We start from the raw sequence: 8,763 nt of genomic DNA, 5'->3' as shown, positions 1-8,763 counted from the left end.
CCCTTGGTGCCCAAAGTGCCCTTTTGTCAAGGCAAAATTTCCTCTCCTTTTTTTGTAATTAAAGGCCCTTTTGTGGATGCCTTCCCAATCTAACTATTAGTAAAATTAATGAATAATAATTTAGCCGTAAATAAAATGACCCACATGATGACCTTTCACCTGACGAACTCATCCGGGACGCGATATTTTTTTTCACAGGATGGTAGGGGAAGACTCATGAATATTCATTAGGGAACTCATGCCTGATTGGTCTTAACCCCAGTGACGGGTAGGTTTAGGGGCGGGGTTAGGGGCTAGGTCATCAGACCAATCAGACATGAGTTCCCTAATGAATATTCATGAGTCTTCCCCTACCATCCTGTGAAAAAAAATATCGCATCCGGGACGATTCCTCACGCTGCACGCGCATTTTTTAATTTCGCGCGACTACGCGCACTACCAGAGGATATCTTCAACTCTGCGGCTGCTGGTAAGTGGTGTTTTATTCTCAGCGAAGTGATTTTGATGTTTGTTTACTTATTATTATTATTTTACAAGAACGACGTGAAGAGAGCATGCAGAGATGTTGTTTGTATTGCTGTGTGTAGGCTGTAGAAGTAACGTTAGCTTGCTGTTTGAGGGAGAAAAGTTTCACGGGCGTCGAGGGGTCTGGTCTTTTTATGTTATTTCACTAAAAACTATTATTTTTACTTTAAACTATTATTATTATTACAGTATTTATTTAAAAAAATAGTGCCATAAAAATGATCACAAATCTGGTAAGAGTTTAGGCTTATTATCACATACCGTTAGGCTTACCAATATCTTATGTTTTGTGTGCAGAAGCCTCTGTGAACATCTCCCCTAATACTATTATATACTATTATTATTATATTATTATATTATAGCAGCCTGGGCAGAATCTGCAGCTTTACAGCAGGTCAGTGAGCTAGTGAAGGTGCCAAACACTGTCAGCTGTCTTTACATCTTGTCATGGTCACATAAAAATGATTTAATCAGCTAATATATCTCTATATGTTTGTTTTAATGTCTACATTCTCAGATCAGCTCCAGCAGTAACAACATCATCAACAACAACAGCAAAGGCAGCAAACTCACTTTGACTTTAGTAAGAATGTACCAGAACAGGTATCACATTAATGTAAAACATCTTGTAAAGTATTAATTGCTGTTTCTGTTTGCTTTGTTTTTATTTTCATTGTATAAATGTAACTCTTGTATTTGTGTAAATCAGTTTATGCCATGAAAATAGCCATAGATGCTGATATGGCATTAAATAAAACTATACTGTACGAAACATGGGCCACGTTGATTTTGTCCTACACAGTTTACTATAACAGCTGTTCTTTATTATTCTGTATAACAGAGAAGAAAAAGCCATCAGGTTGGGTCAAATTAAGATACTTCAGTTTCTAATCCCAGAGTTATTAATAGGTGCACACTGCACATTAATTATTTTTTTTAACTTTTAAACGTAAAATTTGTCTTTTCTGTTCTGTTTCTTTTTCAAAACTGCATCAATGCATTTGCTACTGTATCGATACAGAATCATCCGTATTGATATATTACTGTATGGATATTTTGAGCACAGCCCTATTTAAAGCCTTGTTCCGCATGTGCCCCCTTTTATACTTTGAGCACCTGCCCCTCCAGAGGTCTCTGCACGGCCCTGCTGGCATCTATTGACAGAACGCGATATTGCCTGTGCTAAAATGCCACTAATTAACAATGCTCATTGTCAGAAAGAAAAAAATAGATCAATGTCCCTATCGCTGTGTTTTGACAGGTGTTTGTGTGAACACTAAGCATCTTTTGCAGCGAATAGAAACCTAGAAACCTAAAATTCTCGGGACAGCAGCATGTGTCCAAATTTTAATCTCAACCGTTCGATTTCATCAGAAATGATCTTAAAACAGGGCTTTACTTGTAAAACGCCGAACTTTCCCTTTAAGTAAGAATAGTTTTTCTGATCTCAAACAATTTCTAAATTAGAGGAGTAGTTCAATTTTTAAAAAACTTTTGCTGATAATTTACTCACCCCCATGTCATCCAAGATGTCCATGTCTTTCTTTCTTCAGTCGAAAAGAAATGAAGGTTTTTGATGAAAACATTCCAGGATTTTTCTCCATATAATAGACTTCACTGGGTACCAAACGGTTCAAGGTCCAAATGACAGTTTCAGTGCAGCTTCGAATGGCTTTAAACGACACCAGACGATGCATGAGGGTCTTATCTTGCGAAACGATCGGTCACTTCAAAAATAAATAAAAAACGTTTAAGTTTTATAAGCTCAAATGCTCGCCTTGCTCTGTTCTGTGATGCACGTTCGTGACTCTCCTGTTCGAACTCCATCATCAGAGTACTCGAAAAAAGATTTGTTAATTTTGAACGAGTAACAATAGTCTACTGCTGAGTCACATACAATAGTGATGAGTCGTCATAAACCAAATTATGTCCTCATAAACCATGAGTAAACACACACACACAGGTGTTGTAAAACAATAGTCTACCGCTGAGTCACATTATTGCTCCTTTCTCTTTGTTTCTGTCTTCCAGCTTGTCCATGAGCCTGTCGCTCCAGGCTTAACAGGAAGTGAAGTCACGTCTCCTGAAGAGGTTCGTTAATACTTTTATCAATTAAGTTTTCAAACGTCATAAAAATATCTTATTGCTAATAAATGAGATTTAGCAGTACACTATTGTTAAAAACACTCGTGTGTGTTAACAGTACCATGAGTAAAACACACAAGTGTTGTAAAACAATAGTCTACCGCTGAGTCACATACAATAGTCATCAGTCGTCACAAACCAAATCATGTCCTCATAAACCATGAGTAACTCTCCTGACTGCTATTGGTAGCACTTTGTTTTTAATTGGATTCTGTTCATCTCTCTGTGCCTATCCTCAGTCATCAGCCACTGCTACCACCCAGTCGTCATCGTCTTCCATTGGTAACTCAGTGGCATGGTTCCAGCTTGGACCTGCAAGGAGCCAATCCCTCCTGAGTGGTCTGAGCCCGTGGCTCCGCCTCCAGCCTTGGAGTGCTCAGACTCACCTCGACCCGTCGCCCTGGCTCCTGCACTCCTTCATCCCTCGACTGTAGCGTTGACCTTCGGCCGCTCAACCTCGCCTGGGTCAGACCTCGCCACGCCTCTGCTGCGGACTTGCGGGTGGTCCACTGCCCTCCGACCCTCCATCTCTTCGGCTCCGGCTAGCTCCGCCTCCCCCCAGTTGTCACCTCCGCCCTCAGTCACATCGGCTCGTCCTCAGCCCTCAGGATCCTCGCCTCCTTCTCGGGGGTCGTCGCTGCGGCTCCGTCGGTGGGTCGCCAGGGTCATCGGCACTTCATCGCTTCCTCGGCTCTACGTTTGTGAAGGAGTCTCTTCCAGCGGCTGCCTGTTCGTCGATCGTCACCAGGATGAGGCCCCTTAAACCACCATCATGGCTCCTCCCTCCATTCAATCCGCCGTGGGCTATTGTCCTGGTTGTGCTCTGGGTCAGCAACATCTGACAACATCCATCTGCCTGCATCTGCTATCCTTTACTGTCGCCATTAATCACATCCAAAATATGTTTTTGTTTACGTACTTTATGTACATATAAATACAAATACAGTATTAATATATATTTAAAAATTTTATATTAAATGTATAAACAGCATATTCTTCTTAAATGTATACATGCATGTGTTTGTATTTATGTATACATAAATATACGCAGTACACACTCATATATTATGTAAACAAAAACTTTTATTTTGGATGCGATTAATCATTTGACAGCACTAGAATGTAATATTATTGTTGTTTTTACAATATTTTAAAAAAACAAAAAACTCACTGAGTGATAATGTTTGTTTTTTTACCCATTTCAAAAAATGAATTTTTCTTTGAACGTTTTTACTCTCCTACTGATGCTGTTGATTTTTTTAAGGTTTTGTTAAACACCAAGAAAAAAAACCAATCAGCAATTTAAAAAAGAAAAACAAATACAGAAATACAAACACCTGAACTGCCTCAGTTGATCATGAATAATGTATTGACAGTAACAGCCACACCAGTTGAGGTGAGAGAATCTCATGGAGAAATCAGAACAAATTAGTACTGACAAAGAAACATATAGAACAAACACTGCTGTAAACATTTAGCTTTTACATTTATAGTTTATGATGTAGCCTAGTTAAGCAACATGAGACCGCCAGTAGTGTTGTTTCTCGAATATCAGCACGATTGTAGATTTGACATGGATTTTATTCACTCAATAAACAAAGTTGCAATAAGTGACTTACACTTTTAAATAGAATACTTTTTAAATTAGTTTAAAAAAAGATCACTGCAGAACAGTTACGCATCTCTGAGCAACACACAGTGGTGTTTCTTAACTGAATGATTCAGCATTTTGAATGAATCATTCGAGTCAATGATTCAGTGATCCATTCGTAAAGACAGGCCCTTGCCTTTGTTCTTAAATTAAAGGGTAACTAAACCCCTGGTCAGAGCCTGACCCACTGGCAATATTTGAAAAATGCTGTAAAAGTGGGCAGAGCGCAGCGGAGGGGGGCGTCTTTCTTTAGGCAAGGGTGTGGTTAACTGGTGGCTGCTTACTTCATGAACTTGCCTTTGTTCTTAAAGGGTTAGTTCACCCAAAAATGAAAATGATGTCATAAATGTCTCATGTTGCTCCAAGCCCGTAAGACCTCCGTTCATCTTCAGAACACAGTTGAAGATATTTTAGATTTAGTCCGAGAGCTTTCTGTCCCTCCATTGAAAATGTATGAACGGTATACTGTCCTTGTCCAGAAAGGAAATAAAGACATCATCAAAGTAGTCCATGTGACATCAGTGGGTTAGTTAGAATGTTTTGAAGCATCGGAAATACATTTTGGTCCAAAAATAACAAAAAATAGGACTTTATTCAGCATTGTATTGTCTTCCGGTTCTGTTGTGGATCCGCGTTCAGTGACGCTGCTGACGTGTGTCTGGTGCGCCCGAGCTTCGTTTACAGTCTGAGGGAGACGCACGCTGGAAACAAAACAATCTTCACAAACATGTCTAAGGATTTCCACACAGACGAAGACTTGCATTTTTTTGCCCAGCCATATTTATTTGAACCCGAATACACGGACGCACCAGATACACGTCAGCAGCGTCACTGCGGACTCGTGACTGCATACCCACTTTTTGCGCCACTGTGTAGAGACATCTCATAAACCACTATTTGGCCCCATAAGCTGTGAAATGTCACATAATTATTATTTGTTTGTTGTAAAAGTGAAATTGCTATTTTGAAGCATGGTTTGTTTTTTGTAGATCAAATGAAAATTTTTGACATGACTTTCATGGCGATTGGATGTTGGGAAAGGTGTGTCCCCGTAAACCACTAAAAAGTCACGTTGACCTCATAAACCACGTGTGTGTGTCTGTGTGTGTGTGTGTGTGTGTGTGTGTGTGTGTGTGTGTGTGTGTGTGTGTGTCTGTGTGTGTGTGTGTGTGTCTGTGTGTCTGTGTGTGTGTGTGTGTGTGTGTGTGTGTGTGTGTGTGTATAAAATGTGTAACACTGAATAAATGCTGATTAATAAACAAATGCAGTGCGTTTTGGCCATAAAAACAATACAATTCACTTTAACCATTTGAATTTAGAATGTTTATTTGTTTTGTAGCATAGAATAAAAAAAATAAAGAATAAAAGCCCAAATTCAATCTGTTCATTATATAAAGTGATCGAGTCTCTTCTGAGAATCTGGGTGAATGAGTTTCAATGGACGGACAGACATCTCTCAGATTTCGTTTAGAATATCTTCATTTGTGTTCCAAAGATGATTAAAAGTCTTACAGGTTTGGAACGACATGAGGGTGAGTAAATTGTGACATTATTTTTTTCTCTACATTTTTGTGTGAACTATCCCTTTAATTATGCGTGCTCGAGCGCTAGCAGAGCATCAGCCGTGACGCCACAGGCAGCGCGAGTTCCATGTGACGTCACAGACTGAGTTCAACAGCGATGATCAGAGTCGAGATTCACTAACGGACAAAGTGTTACAAACGCAGTTTACCGCTTTAAACAACAGGCACGTCTACACAGCTCGTCGAGTTTCAGAATCTGACAGAATACGGTGTCATTCAATATATATTATACAATATTGAGTTACTTTGACGGAATCTTCTGATCATAACAGTAGTTCAGTCACTAACGGACGAGGTTTGCAAACGCAGTTCACCGCTATAAACAACAGTCAGAGACCGTGTCAATCCGACATCATGTCTGTAAAGTTCCCGCTGGATCTGGAGAGCTTGTTCGAGGACTCTCGGCCGCAGAGTTGCGCTGCTGTGTTCGCTGGGAGAAGCCTGAACACAACTGAGGCTTGGGAGGACCACACAACAGGTACTGAGTTATACACATCAGAACTGACACACACATCGACATAAATGGCAGGACTTGTATGTGGCACAGCATTATTGTTGCCACCCGTCCCGGTTTTCCCGGGATTTTCCTTCTTTTTAACAACCTGTCCCGGGAAAGGCTACGTGAAAATGTCTCGGTTTTCAAAAGGCTTTGCCTATGTGATAATATGTATGTTCAAACAGCGCGCGCACGGCAGAGAGGGAGAGACCTTGCGCGCGTGTGTGTGTGTGTGTGTGTTCTGTGTGTGCGTGTGTGTGTGCCTCATGAAGCGCATGTAACACAGCATTGCCTAAAGCCAGTCCCCCAACCGAGCAGTCCCCCTTTTTATAACTCTCTTCTTACTTAAAATAATACAAACTAAATTATACTTGCAAGGATATGTAGGGGAGACCGGGGACAGTTGCAACAGGGGATGGTTGCAACATGTCATTTTTCTCCACCAGAAACAAGTTAGAGTAATGACACTCACACTGCACATGCACAATTGGATGCCCCCCCCCCCCCCCCCCCCCTTGCAGAGAAAAATCAAGGAGATTGCTTCATCAGGATTTATTGAAGAAAAACTGTTTTTAAAGTATGAAAGTATTTATTTTCTTGAGCTTTGTTTTTGTTAAACTGTTGTCACTGTTTTTGTGATTCAGCTCAAACTTATATTGTTTAAATGAGTGATAACTTTAAGCTAGTATGGTTAGCATGTAATAAGGTCAATGTTTAGCTAGCACAGGAAGTTTAATATCATGGCTTACAGTTGTTGCAACTGTCCCCGTACAATGCATTAATATAAAAACAGACCACATAGCAGTATTTTTAACATTTTTTTCATAAGTTTTTACTTAAATATAATATAGTTCATAAAGTTGTAGCATGTTTAGGACTGCTGTGTACAGCTGACTCCTGAAGTGTGTGATATTCTTCATACTCTGTGTGTTGGTCAGTTCACAGCAGTGACAGAAATCATTTTTACCAATACGTTTCAGTTGATTTTTACCTTTTATGGGCAGTTTTACCTTTATAAATGTATTTTAAGCATGCATCACCTTTTGTATGAATTTCATACATTTATTAAATTATAATAATAAGACACAATAGGGCTTTTAGCAATAAAATTGTATCAACAAAATCTTTGCAATGGAGAGGAAACAGAATCTGCATCTGAAGTGGCATTTAAATGCATTTACACAGACTGTTTAATGACAAATGAAGAACCTGTAGTTATCCATAAATAATGTTTTGATGTTTTAAACATAAAACGTTTAATATTGATATTTTAAATGATTTAAAACATGAAAAGGTACTTTAAATGTAAGATTAAACCCGCCAGTAGGATGCGGTTAATGAGTGAGTCATTGAGATTCAACTGATTCGTTGAAAAAGCTGATTCATTCAGTGAGGAGTGTTTCTTAGAGACGCTAATACAGTGCTGTGGCTTCGTTTTCCACTGTTTTAGTTGGCGAAATAGAGCTAAAACAGGCAATATGGTGTCTTAAATGTACTAAACTTAATATTAACTTCTTGTTTATTAAACGTGTATAAAATCAAAATCACATTTTGTTATCATGCTTGTATCTGGAGAAAAACTGCACTGTGTGTGATATTATATAGATGAACTGTGTGTGTGAGGGATATACTTCGGTATTAAACAAGCTGGGTAAATTTTGCTTCACTTTGCTCAGAAACTGCCGGCAGGACTTACAGAAAACCGCATCACTGGATGCACTGTGTCCCAACATGCCGAATCTCTCATACCAGCGATATTAGCGATACAACCATATTACTGTGAATGGAAATCGTTGCACATTATATGACCTTGAAAGGTTTAACAAAAAAAGAAATACTAGTCTCAGAGATGGAGAAAGTGTTGGTTTGAGTCTGGAACCAACAAAGGGATATAACTGTAATATAATGAGCTCAACGTGATCATATTCTCTGATGATTTCTCCTGTGTTTTCAGGCTCTTCTCTGATCATCCCTCTGGTTCTGGTTCCTCTGGGTCTGATCTTCGCTGGACTCTTATTACGGTTTCTCTTTAAGAAGTGTCAGTCTCGAGGTAAAACTCCTTAAATACTTTACATGGAGAAACTCTCCATTTATACCGAGTTTAAAACCGATAGATTTCTTTCACCCGTTTTCCCACTTTCTGGCACCACCTTTAGGCTGCAATGTGACATGATACAGATACTTGATGTGTATTTATTTATTATTTCGACAGCTTTGTCATTCCATAGTGGAAAACGTGTTGATTTAAGTGAAGAATATGCCGTTTTGCATACTTGCTGTTATATACGGTTGAAAAAGGACAAACTTGTTGTACATTCAGTTCTACACAAACGCAACTGATGCGCACACGCAAGACTAGATCG

The sequence above is a fragment of the Siphateles boraxobius genome, unplaced genomic scaffold (genome assembly GCF_051911475.1).
Source record: "Siphateles boraxobius isolate OS27281-9 unplaced genomic scaffold, OSU_SipBor_1 51, whole genome shotgun sequence".
Lineage (NCBI taxonomy): Eukaryota > Metazoa > Chordata > Actinopteri > Cypriniformes > Leuciscidae > Siphateles > Siphateles boraxobius.
This window is presented reverse-complemented; position numbering follows the sequence as displayed.